This window comes from Neofelis nebulosa, chromosome 5 (assembly GCF_028018385.1).
Source record: "Neofelis nebulosa isolate mNeoNeb1 chromosome 5, mNeoNeb1.pri, whole genome shotgun sequence".
Lineage (NCBI taxonomy): Eukaryota > Metazoa > Chordata > Mammalia > Carnivora > Felidae > Neofelis > Neofelis nebulosa.
The window spans coordinates 126,154,714-126,169,020 of record NC_080786.1 but is presented as its reverse complement, the minus strand read 5'-3'; positions in this window follow the sequence as shown (position 1 = coordinate 126,169,020).

Sequence of the window (14,307 nt, the reverse complement as noted above, 5' to 3'; positions counted from 1 at the left end):
AATTTTGATTATTTTTAACTAAAAGTAATCTTTATGCCAAAGTGACCCATCTTGGGACAGTCTGTCCTTGGCCCTTACATAAGTAAATAAAGGAGATCACATTTTTAATATATTTTCATGTGTATGATCATTGACTTTTTATTTTTCTATTATGAATTTTTAATTCACTATTTTCAATATTTTTCTTTTGGGCTATGAGCCTTTTTATTGATTGTAAGGATGTATACTTAGAGGCATTCTAGTGTGCCATATGAATAAATATTTTTTGATGCCTCACCTTACTTGCACCATTTTATAAGAACATTAAGTATGCTGACATTTGTATTTTTATTGTGTTCAAATGTTATCAAATGCATAAAAATTTAACAAATGTTTTAACATAAAACATGATCCAAGGTTTCTTTAGAAGGAAATTACTTAATTTAGAAACATGTGGGAACACCTCTAACTCAGTGGGTTAAGCATCTGACTTCGGGTCGGGTCATGATCTCATGGTTTGTGAGTTTGAGCCCCACATCAGGCTCTCTGCTGTCAGCACAGAGCCCGCTTTGGATCCTCTGTCCCCGTCTCTCTCTGCCCCTCCCCCGCTCTCTCTCTCAAAAATGAACATTAAAAAAATAAAAACAAAAATGTGGATTATTTACTAATCATTTTTGTGCTTAATTTTTAATTTAATTGCACTGTGAATGCAGACGTTCTCCATATGATTTCAATATTTTGAAATTTGTTGTGACCTGCTTTAAGAATCAACAGATGATTACCTTTGATAACTTTTCTTTGCACCCTTTAAAAAAAATGTTTGTTCTGATATTTTTAAGCACCAATACTGCAACATTAAGTTCTAGGAGATAGTACGAAAAAAGAAAAAAAAAGAAAAGAAAAAAAATTGTGAATGACCAAAGGACAACCAAAGTGGCATAGCCATAACCAAAAGTGTGTGGTGTCTTTCTAGATAAGTAAAGAAAATCTTCCAGGAGTGAGGGTGGGTTTATCTATGTCACATGCTGCTGACAGGAGAATGGAGTGATAACCATTGGATTTGTCATCATAAACTCACTGGGAATCTTGACAATAGAAATTTTAAGAAGATTATAATAAAAGCATCGTCTGAGTGGTCCTAATAGAGATTGAAAAGAAACATTGAAAAATATATTTTATGTTTAATATTCTTATGGCTATAAGAAGGAAAAGTCATGTTGCTATTACCAAGTCTGAATTCTGAAGGAATCCAGAATATTCTTCCTTTAGAAATATAGCTTCTATAAAGTCTTAGTTCTAGATTGGGATGAATTAAGAGTATAAAACACAGAATCACTTGATTATCCTTTCATTTCCTAGTGATTAGTACTGTTACTACTACAGTAATCTAAAAGAGCCTTACATAACAGTGTAGAGTAACTTCCCCTTAACCTTTAACAAAATTTATCAGAAAGCAGATCATTTTATTTTTTTTCCCTTTGCTTCCTACTTACTTAATATTTGGACGCCAACAGATTTGTTTTTAAAGGAATTTTATCCTTACTTTCACAAAGCAAGGTGCAAGCTAGGAAATGACCATTTGAGGAAAAACAAGGACAATAAACAAATAAACAACCAAACAAAACCTAAACAAAACAAAACCTGAGCATTTACAAAGCCCTTAACCATACCACATGTAAGAACTTTTAATAAATATTGTGCTTTGTAGGGTGCCTGGGTGGCTCAGTCGATTAAGCATCCCACTTCAGCTCAGGTCATGAGCTCATGGTTCATGGGTTTGAGCCCCATGTCAGGCTTTGTGCTGACAGCTCAGAGCCTGGAGCCTGCTTCAGATTCTATGTCTCCCTCTCTCTCTGCCCTTCCCCCACTCATTCTCTGTCTTTCCCCCTCTCAAAAATAAAAAATAAAAACATTAAAAAAATAATAATAAATAAATATTGAGCTTTAAGCATGGAAAGCTATATGGTTTATGTGTGAAACTTTAACTTGTGAAATATCACATTGTAAATAGGTAGTTTTACAGCATAATATCCCTGAAATGGAATAGGTGATTGTCCATTAGGGTGCATAGAGTGCCCACAGGTAAAAGCAAAAGATAGTTACACAGTAAAGATATTTCCTATACAAGTGAGACTACAGGTGACAATTTGCACCAGGAAACTTCAGAGAATATATGCAAAGTACAATCATCAAAAACACCCTCTTTTATAAATGCTTTGTATTTCTACCTCGTTCTAGTGAACTGTATTTATTTAAAATCCAAAGTAATTTATTTTAATCTAAGTGGTTATTTAGTGGTTTGAAATAATGGCTACAATCAGCCTTACATATAATTACAAAAACCAGTTACATGGGTTACACTAAATGGGAAGTATTGTAAAGAATCCTTCAGCAGACAAAAATCTTCCCAAATCTGTGACTATACACTATTATCATTTTTTAAAGTTTATTCCTTTGAGTTAAGCTTTTTGTTTCTTTTTCAATTAAACTGTGTGATTTTAAATTTTATTTCACACGGATAATATATTTGCCATTAATCTTGTGGCATCAAAAAGTCACTCTTTTAACTTTGTTATGTATAAAATGGTCATGACAATTACATCTGTCCACATAGGGCATACAAAGATTAAATCAGTTAATTTACTTCTAGAAAGAAGCCTGGTATAAAATATATTCCATATATATTAGATATTATCTTCCCATATATTCTGTTTATTGAAACTTCAACATTTCAGGAGTATTTTAGTTAATCCACACAATAATGTTATTAGTAGGCAATATTATTACTACAAATTTTACATAAATTATGCATTTATAGATTTAGAGAAAGAAACTAAGGTATAAAAGCTCAACCACATGTAGATCTATTAAATGGTGTAATTATTCTTCTACTGCATCCTTTAGTCTTCAGTGTCCATGCATGCTTGCATGCTGCATCTTAAATTGTCTAAAATTTTTTCTTTTTTTTTTTAATATGAAATTTATTGTTGGCTTGGTTTCCATACAACACCCAGTGCTCATCCCAATAGGTGCCCTCCTCAATACCCATCACCCACCCTCCCCGCCCTCCCACCCCCCATAAACACTCAGTTTATTCTGAGTTTTTAAGAGTCTCTTATGGTTTGGCTCCCTCCCTCTCTAACTTTTTTTTCCCCTTCCCCTCCCCCATGGTCTTCTGGTAAGTTTCTCAGGATCCACAAAGAGTGAAAACATATGGTATCTGTCTTTCTCTGTGTGACTTATTTCACTCAGCATAACATTCTCCAGTTCCATCCATGTTGCTACAAAAGGCCGTATTTCATTCTTTCTCATTGCCACATAGTATTCCGTTGTATATATAAACCACAATTTCTTTATCCATTCATTAGTTGATGGACATTCAGGCTCTTCCCATAATTTGGCTATTGTTGAAAGTGCTGATATAAACATTGGGGTACAAGTGCCCCTATGCATCATCAATCCTGCATCCCTTGGCTAAATTCCTAGCAGTGCTATTGCTGGGTCACTGGATAGATCTATTTTTAATTTTTTGAGGAACCTCCACACTGTTTTCCAGAGCGGCTGTACCAGTTTGCATTCCCACCAAAAGTGCAAGAGGGTTGCCATTTCTCCACATCCTTGCCAGCATCTATACTCTCCTGATTTGTTCATTTTAGCCACTCTGACTGGCATGAGGTGATATCTGAGTGTGGTTTTGATTTGTATTTCGCTGATGAGGAGTGACATTGAGCATCTTTTCATGTGCCTGTTGGCCATCTGGATGTCTTCTTTAGAAAAGTGTCTACTCATGTCTTCTGTCCATTTCTTCACTGGATTATTTGTTTTTCAGGTGTGGAGTTTGGTGATTTCTTTATAGATTTTGGATACCAGCTGTTTATCCGATATGTCATTTGCAAATATCTTTCCCATTCCATTGGTTGCCTTTTAGTTTTGTTGATTATTTTCTTCGCAGTGCAGAAGCTTTTTATCTTCATGAGGTCCCAATAGTTCATTTTTGTTTTTAATTCCCTTGCCTTTGGAGATGTGTCAAGTAAGAAATTGCTGCAGCTGAGGTCAGAGAGGTTTTTTCTTGCTTTCTCCTCTAGGGTTTGATATTTTCCTGTCTCACATTCAGGTCTTTCATCCATTTTGAGTTTATTTTTGTGAATGGTGTAAGAAAGTGGTCTAGTTTCATTCTTCTGCATGTTGCTGTCCAGTTCTCCCAGCACCATTTGTTAAAGGGACTGTCTTTTTTCCATTGGATACTCTTTTCTGCTTTGTCAAAGACTAGTTGGCCATACTTTTGTGGGCCCAATTCTGGAATCTCTATTCTATTCCATTGGTCTATGTGTCTGTTTTTGTTCTGATACCATGCTGTCTTGATGATTACAGCTTTGTAGTAGAGGCTAAAGTCTGGGATTGTGATGCCTCCTGCTTTGTCCGTCTTTTTCAAAATTACTTTGGATATTCGGGGCCTTTTGTGGTTCCATACAAATTTTAGGATTGCTTCTTCTAGCTTCAAGAAGAATACTGGTGCAATTTTGATTGGGATTGCATTGAATGTGTATTGCTTTGGGTGGTATTGACATTTTAACAATATTTATTCTTCCAATTCATGAGCACAGAATGCTTTTCCATTTCTTTGTATCTTCTTCACTTTCCTTCATAAGCTTTCTATAGTTTTCAGCATACAGATCTTTGACATCTTTGGTTAGGTTTATTCCTAGGTATTTTATGCTTCTTGGTGCTATTGGGAATGGGATCAGTTTCTTTATTTGTCTTTCTGTTGCTTCATTATTAGTGTATAAGAATGATACTGATGTCTGTACATTGATTTTGTATCCTGTGACTTTGCTGAATTCATGTATCAGTTCTAGCAGACTTTTTGTGGAGTCTATCGGATTTTCTATGTATAATATCATGTCATCTGCAAAAAGTGAAAGCTTGACTTCATCATTGCCAATTTTGATGCCTTTGATTTCGTTTTGTTGTCTGATTGCTGATGCTAGCACTTCCAACACTATGTTAAACAACAGCGGTGAGAGTGGACATCCCTGTCATGTTCCTGATCTCAGGGGGAAAGCTCTCAGTTTTTCTCCATTGAGGATGATATTAGCTGTGGGTTTTTCATAAATGGCTTTTATGATGTTTAAGTATGTTCCTTCTATCTCGACTTTCTCGAGGGTTTTTATTAAGAAAGGTGCTGAATTTTGTCCAATGCTTTTTCTGCATCGATTGACAGGATCATATGGTTCTTTTCTTTTCTTTTCTTTTCTTTTCTTTTCTTTTCTTTTCTTTTCTTTTCTTTTCTTTTCTTTTCTTTTATTAATGTGATGTGTCACATTGATTTGTGAATGTTGAACCAGCCCTGCAGCCCAGGAATGAATCCCACTTGATCATGGTGAATAATTCTTTTTATATGCTGTTGATTTCGATTTGCTGGTATCTTATTAAGAATTTTTGTATCCATATTCAGCAGGGATATTGGCCTTTTTTCTCTTTTTTACTGGGTCTCTGTCTGGTTTAGGAATCAAAGTAATGCTGGTTTCATGGATTGAGTCTGGAAGTTTTCCTTCCCTTTTTATTTTTTGGAACAGCTTGAGAAGGATAGGTATTATCTTTGCTTTAAATGTCTGGTAGAATTCCCCAGGGAAGCTGTCTGGTCTGGGACTCATTTGTTGGGAGATTTTTGATAACTGATTCAATTTCTTTGCTGGTTATGGGTCTATTCAAGTTTTCTATTTCTTCCTGTTTGAGTTTTGGAAGTGTGTGGGTCCTTAGGAATTTGTCCAGGTTGTCCAGTTTGTTGTCATAAAAGTTTTCATAGTATTTCCTGATAATTGCTTGTGTTTCTGAGGGATTAGTTGTAATAATTCCATTTTCCTTCATGATATTATCTATTTGGGTCATCTCCCTTTTCTTTTTGAGAAGCCTGGCTAGAGGTTTATCAATTTTATTTATTTTTTCAAAAAACCAACTCTTGGTTTCATTGATCTGGTCTACTGTTTTTTTTTTTTTAGATTCTATATTATTTATTTCTGCTCTGATCTTTATTATTTCTCTTCTTCTGCTGGGTTTGGGGTGTCTTTGCTGTTCAGCTTCTATTTCCTTTAGGTGTGCTCTTAGATTTTGTATTTGGGATTTTTCTTGTTTCTTGAGATAGGCCTGATTTGCAATGTATTTTCCTCTCAGGACTGCCTTCGCTGCATCCCAAAGCATTTGGAATGTTGTATTTTCATTTTCATTTGTTTCCATATATTTTTAAATTTCTTCTCTAATTGCCTGGTTGACCCATTCATTCTTTAATAGGGTATTCTTTAACCTCCATGCTTTTGGAAGTTTTCCAGTTTTCCTATGGTTCATTTCAAGTTTCATAGCATTGTGGTCTGAAAGTGTGCATGGTATGATTTCAATTCTTTTATACTTATGAAGGGCTGTTTTGTGACCCAGTATGTGCTCTATCTTGGTAAATGTTCCATGTGCACTCGCAAAGAAAGTATATTCTGTTGCTTTGGGATGCAGAGTTCTAAATATATCTGTCAAGTCCATCTGATCCAATGTATCATTCAGGGCCCTTGTTTCTTTATTGATCCTGTGTCTAGATGATCTATCCATTGTTGTAAGTGAGGTATTAAAGTCCCCTGCAATTACCACATTCTTATCAATAAGGTTGCTTATGTTTGTGATTAATGGTTTTATATACTAGGGGGCTCCTGTATTTGGCGCATAGACATTTATAATTGTTAGTTCTTCCTGATGGATAGACCCTGAAATTATTATATAATACCCTTCTTCATCTCTTATTACAGCCTTTAATTTAAAGTCTAATTTGTCTGATATAAGTATGGCTACTCCAGCTTTCTTTTCACTTCCAGTAGCATGATAGCTACTTCTCCATCCCCGCACTTTCAATCTGAAGATGTCTTCAGGTCTAAAATGAGTCTCTTGTAGGCAGCAAATAGATCGGCCTTGTTTTTTATCCATTCTGATACCCTATGTCTTTTGGTTGGAGCATTTAGTCCATTTACATTCAATGTTATTATTGAAGGATATGGGTTTAGAGACATTGTAATGTCTGTAGGTTTCATGCTTATAGTGATGTCTCTGGTACTTTGTGGTCCTTGCAACATTTCACTCAGAGAATCCCCCTTAGGATCTCTTGTAGGTCTGGTGTAGTGGTGATGAATTCCTTCAGTTTTTGTTTGTTTGGGAAAACCATTATCTCTCCTTCTATTCTGTATTTCAGACTTGCTGGAAAAAGGATTCTTGGCTGCATATTTTTTTCTGTTCATCACATTGAAGATTTCCTGCCATTTCTTTCTGGCGTGCCAAGTTTCAGTGGATAGGTCTGCGACTACTCTTATGGTCTACCTTTGCCAGTTAGAGCCTGTTTATCCCTAGCTGCTTTCAGAATTTTCTCTTTATCCTTGTATTTTGCCAGTTTCACTATGGTATGTTGTGCAGAAAATCGATTCAAGTTATGGCTGAAGGGAGTTCTCTGTGCCTCTTGGATTTCAATGCCTGTTTCCTTCCCCAGATCAGGGAAGTTCTCAGCTATGATTTGTTAAAGTACACCTTCAGCCCCTTTCTCTATCTCTTCTGGAATTCCTATAATACGGATATTGTTCCGTTTGATTGCATCACTTTGTTCTCTAATTCTCCCCTCATACTCCTGGAATATTTTTATCTCTCTTTTTCTCAGATTCCTCTTTTTCCATAATTTGATCTTCTAATTCACATATTCTCCTCTCTGCTTCTTCAACCCGAGCTGTGGTCAGCTGCATTTTATTTGCACCTCATTTATAGCATTTTTTAGCTCCTCATGACTATTTCTTAGTCCCTTGATTTCTGTAGCAATAGATTCTCTGCTGTCCTCTATGCTTTTTTCAAGCCCAGTGATTAATTTTATGACTATTATTCTAAGTTCTTGTTCTTTTATATTGCTTAAATCATTTTTGATCAATTCGTTAGCTGTCGCTACTTCCCAAAGTTTCTTTTGAGGAGAATTCTTCTGTTTCATCATTTTGGGTAGTCCCTGCGGTGGTTCCAAACTGAAGGGCACTTCCCATGTGCTGTCTGGAGTAACTTGTGTTGGTCGGTGGGGCTGCAGTCAGACCCCATGTCTGCCCCCAGCCCACCACTGGGACCACAGTCAGACTGGTGTGTATCTTATCTTCCCCTCTCCCAGAGTCAGGACTCACTGCGGAGTGGTGTGGCCCCTGTCTGGGCTACTTGCACACTGCCAGGCTTGTGGTGCTGATTCAATGGGATCTAGTCAAGGTTGTATTAGCTGGGGTGGATCCCCAAGGTGCACAAGGGTGGGAGGGGCAGGCTCAGCTTGCTTTGTTGTGGTTGGTCCCCTGCAGCACCTGTGGGAGGGATGGATCCATAGAAGCACAGCGTTGGGCATTTGAGCAGTTCAAGCAATTTCTGTGACAGGAACTGGTTCCCTTTGGAATTTCAGCTGGGGAATGGGAGAGAGAAATGGTGTTTGCCAGTGCCTTTGTTCTGCTGCCGAGCTGAGCTCTGTCTTCCAGGGCTTAACAACACTCCCTCCCAGTGCCATCTCACCCTCCATGCTCTTTGAGAGCAGAACTGTATACTTTTAACATTCCAGATGTTAAGTCCCGCTGGCTGTCAGAACTCACACAGTCTGGCCCCTCCGCTTTTGCAAGCCAGACTTTGGGGGCTCTGCCTTGCCCAGTGGGCTGCCTCTCCACTGCCCCGGCTCCCTCCCGCCAGTCCATGTAGAGCGCACTGCCTCTCTGCCCTTCCTACCCTCTCCCATGGGCTTCTTGTCTATGCTTGGCTCCAGAGAGTCCATTCTGCTAGACTTCTGGTGGTTTTCTGGGTTATTTGGGCAGATGTGGGTGGAATCTAAGCAATCAGCAGGATGAGGTGAGCCCAGCGTCCTCCTATGCCACCATCTTCCTAAAATTTTCTGATCCAAGTGGAAGCATCCTATAGAAGGAAAACTCAGAAAGTTAAAAAAAAAAAGACTGTAAAAACAGAAAGTATTAGAAAGGTTACTTAATATAAGGATTGAAAAAAATTCACTGCTTTTGTCAAATAACAAGCAATTTGTAATAATCAAGGTAAATTTTTAGTAGAATAGTTAGACAGAGGCCAGACTTTAGGAACATCAAAAAAAAAAAATTATATGTGGGGAAATAATGGGTATGCAATACATTTGACTAGTTCAAATTTTTACAGAGCACTTATTCTGGATTCAGAACAAGTTTTAGAAGTCTAAAAAAAACACAATGAGGAATAATTAGGCTATATCTAGAGTTAATATGTTTGTGGCATATATATATATGTATATATATGGTGTGTGTATATATATATATATATATGATATATACATGTAAATATGTATATACACATGTATATATGTATATATATGTGGAAAAATATATGATATTGAATCTTGGATTCATAAAGTTTTCCAATCATTCTTTATTCATTCAAATTATTTTCATACAAAAATATTAAGTTTGGATATACATATTTGGCTATGTTCTAATTGGCTTAGAAAGCAGTATATAAAAGCTTTTATTTCAATATCAAGAATTTAAAATACCAGAACTACTAAGAGATAACTTAAAACTGATAAGTTTTACAATCTGCATATTAAATATATCTTTATAGACTGGGAATTCTTAGTTAAACTTGAATGAATATATATTTTAGCTCTTTTAAGACACTTTAGTCCTTCCTAAATTTGGTTCCAAGCCAAGTTTATCGAATTCTGAATTTATTTTTACTTTTTTTTATTGATTTTGAGAGTTTTACTTGATAAGAGCTCCAAAAACATTATTTATTGTGCAGCATATATTACTCTCAAGTGCAAAGTACATTTGCATGCATTAAGTGTTCAACTATGTAATTAAATATGCTCACATAGTAATTACCTGTTCTAATTATGATCCATAATTATTATAAGTGCATATAATTATGTAGTTACATGAAACATCCATGTGATAATAAAAAATCTTACATTATTATTTAAGATGAAAAAGGAGAATTAAATAGCAAAGTGAATCAGATTTAGAGAACTATCCATGACTCTCACATTGTGCTATGTAATTTTTTTACTATTAATTAGCAGTTGTTTATTTAGGATAACTAAGTTAATTCTTACTGTTCTTAAGAGTTACAAATGAAAGAAAGAAGAAAATAAAGTAAAAAAAAAAATACTGGATTAAGTAATTTAGCATTTAAGTAATTATCTGAATCACCTAGAATAATATGTTCTCTAGTAGAAAGATAAGAAATTTCCTAATGTCGACAGCCTACTAAGAATTGTGATGTAATTGAATTAGTAAAACTTAGATGAAACATTGCAAAATTAAAACAATTATCTCTAGGGGCGCCTGGGTGGTTCAGTCAGTTAAACATCTGACTTCAGCTCAAGTCACAATCTCATGGTTAGTAAGTTTGAGTCCCACATCAGGCTGTATGCCGACAGCTCAAAGCCTGGAGCCTGCTTCAGATTCTGTGTTTCCCTTACTCTCTTCCTCTCCCCTGCCCATGTTCTGTCTGTCTGTCTCTCTCAAAAAAAATAAACATTAAAAAAAATAATTTTCATTAATGTAAAATTATGAAGGATATTGTACATACTGTCAATCACATAATAATAACCAGTTAATATAAATACATATTTATATAAATATACGTTGCATAATTGAAAAATTTGATTAATTGGCTAATAAATAAATGGGACTCTGTAGAAATGACCCTTGGCCATATTTATGTGTTCATTCCTGCGTTAGAGAAGACTTAGAATTATTTCTCAAGGAAAAAGTATGGGCTGAAGTAAGATGCCCTAATATTAAGCAATCCTGGATGGCCTATCAATGTTTTTAGGAAGGTATCAACCCCAGCTCCTGAAAGTTGTACAATATGAGTCCGTCCTTAATTGACAACATAGAATGTTGATATACCAAGTGCCTGTCAGAAAAGTATAACCTTTTGATAAATTGCTCTGAGACTCTCTGAATATTTATTGAGAATGGCCCAAAGGAGATACAGTCCATTTTTTTTCTGCTGGTAGCCCACATTTAATCAAATCCTGAGAGCAGCATATTTAAACCATATCAAGTTAACTTGTCATTGAATGCCTGCATTGAACTGTACTCTTGTTTTATGTCTACTACATTGACCTTCACTTTGAGATTATCAAGTCTCAACCTGGAAATGCCAGAGAAATATCCACAGGAAAAGTTTCTTATGTCAGCTTGCAGACTGTCAATGCACAAACAGTTCTAGGGGTGTATTGGGTTCAGTGACCTGAACAAAATGGAAGCAACAGGTGTTGATGTAAAAGTATTTTCTAGGTTTGGCAAAAGCTCGTTGTGAAAATAAAGTCTTCTGAACATTACAGAAGGGTCTGAGTAGAATGCAAATATAAACAAAATGGGATCGTTGCTTAATAAGAACTTGTATTATAAGCAAGGGGACACAACACATATTAAATACATATAGATGATATATCAATCCATTTTAATGACAGGGACTTCAATTTTTCTACTGTTTTTTTTTTTTCCGTAGTTAGCAGGTTTCTTTAGAATTGTGGGTATTGTTTTTACATGTTAAGCACAATATCATACTGAATTGCTCCTGTGTTGCTTGCTGCTTCTCATTTTGATGGGGTTTTTATTTATCTGTAACAGATTCATCAGTGAATCACAGAAGGCTGCCAAGAATATGAGTATAGTATCAATTAACAATTCAGTCTTGGGGCGCCTGGGTGGCTCAGTCGGTTGAGTGTCTGACTTCGGCTCAGGTCATGATCTCACAGTTTGTGAGTTCGAGCCCCACATCAGGCTCTGTGCTGACAGCTCAGAGCCTGGAGCCTGCTTCAGATTCTGTGTCTCCCTCTCTCTCTCTCTGCCCCTTCCCTGCTCACGCTGTCTCTATCTCTCAAAAATAAATAAATGTAAAAAAAAAATTTTTTTTTTAAACAATTGTCTTGGGGTGCCTGGGTGGCTCAGTCGGTTAAGCAGCCGAATTCAGCTCAGGTCATGATCTCACGGTCCGTGAGTTCCAGCTCCTCATTGGGCTCTGTGCTGACAGCTCAGAGCCTGGAGCCCGTTTCAGATTCTGTGTCTCCCTCTCTCTGACCCTCCCCCGTTTATGCTGTCTCTCTCTGTCTCAAACATAAATAAACGTTAAAAAAAATAAAAAAAAAACAATTCAGTCTTATATACAAATACGCTTATTTAAAAATATATTCAAAGGGCACCAGGCTGGCTCAGTCGGAAGAGTGTGCATCTCCTGATTTCGGGGTTGTGAATTCGAGTCCCTTGTTGGGTGTAGAGATTAAATAAAAAATAAATAAATAAACTTTAAAAATATTCAATGTGCACTGGAATTTGAAATAGTTTGCTTTTTTTTTTGCCTTTAATATTTCGAATTGGAGGTCACACTCTTGAAATATTGTTAGCCATGTCCTTGTCAAACAAAATATGTTGCATAGCTTGTAGGATTTAGAAAGAGCCTTCAAATGTGCAAAAGCAGCCTATCTTGTTGTTAGGATTTCTCAAATTTGTGAAGTTTATATTATCAGTGTTCTGACATATTGTTAGTTCATGACTTCTGTTTGGTTCCCCCAAAGTAGTTCATAATCTGTGCAGTTTGTGCAAATAGTGATCAATAGTAATCATGCTAGAATTTATAATCGTGAAAAGTTCTTTTGCTAATTTTGTAGCTTTTAAAACAAGACCAGATATCCAACTAGTCTAATTCATTTATATTATATCAATTTTTTCTATCATTTATTTCATCTCCAGGCATTAACCAATACAATGAAATATAATGATCTTAGAGCAGTGAATACTACTAATGAATCTGCTTTTTCTCATTAAAAAATCTTGGCTTTATTTCATGCAAAATTAATTATCATGTTTTACAGAAATAACGAATTTCCCATATTAAAAAAATCAACAAATAGTGTATACTTAACATAATCCAGGCATTACTAAGAACCTTGCATATTAACTTATATGAAAATGATAATGACACCATAGATTCTATCCTCATCATGTGCATTTTACAGATGAAGAAACTGGGAAAAATGGAGGTTAAGTAATTTATTCAAAGACACACAGTAGTAAGCTGAAGTGGTACAATTATAACCTGGTACTGAGGTATGAAGCCTAGACCATTTGAATCTAATGTGCCTGCGTTTAACCAACACACCGCTTGGCCATTTGACCCTACTACTAGAAGTTTACTTAGTACATGTAAGTATTTAAGTAAGGGAAACCCTTTCCCTTTATTTTATGATTGAACCGATTTCTATTTTACATATTTTAATTTAAGCCCACTCGCAGAGGCACTGTGACTTTTTTTCTGGGCATAAGTACTCAATTTTTGCCTTTTTGCAATGAATCATCTAATAGGCATAAACACATATATTCAATGTCCTCTATCAACTAGTTTATCTTTAACTCATAATTCATAATTGTCCAGGCATTTGTGATAATGACTCATTGAAATCATGGTAATTTTGCATATATCTTCAGAAGATAGCTCCTGCCATTCATTCCTTCTCAAGAGGCCAAATTTCAGTTTTGTACAGAAAATAAATTATGTTACTTAGTAATAAGTGTTCATTGCTGATTTTTCAATAGTCTTTTGGTAAATGTTTCTACCTTTATTATTTAATGATGGTTTAAAATCTTTCCTTAGAAAGCAAGTTTATATAGAATTTTCTCATGGAACAAATTCTGCTTATTAGAAGACATTCTTGTCATTCAAAATATATACATTCTCAAATATAAGAAAATCTTAAATACAGGCACGAGATTCTTACCCCTTTTGATATTTACATTCATTTTTAAGTTCTATCATTAACTTTTCTTTAAGTGTCATGATCAGAGGTGTGGATTAATATAAAAAACACATCATTATAGAAAATTAAAAAGTATACAAAAATTACCAAAGCATAGAATAATCATCAATAGAAGATCAAAAATGGGTTTCTTGTACCACAAGTGATTGAGAACACAAAATGCACAAAACATTTCTCGTGTTTGTGAAAAAATAAAAATTGACACTCTTACACTGGGATATTTCCCCCAAAACTTTTACAGAGTTTTTATGACATTTATAATTAGGTTGTTAGGATAAATAGGATATGTTAGGCAATTAGGATATGACATTTGTCCAGTGAACCTTCTCTCATGGTTTAAAAGAAATGATGGGTTTCTGTTGTCCTTATAAATCTCCATTTCCCTAAATTCATCTTGTCTTTATCAGACCTCCCTGAAGTTACGATATAATCATGACAGCAGAATATACCTGTGTTCAGTATTTCAATGTGCAAAACTAAAGACAGTGTAT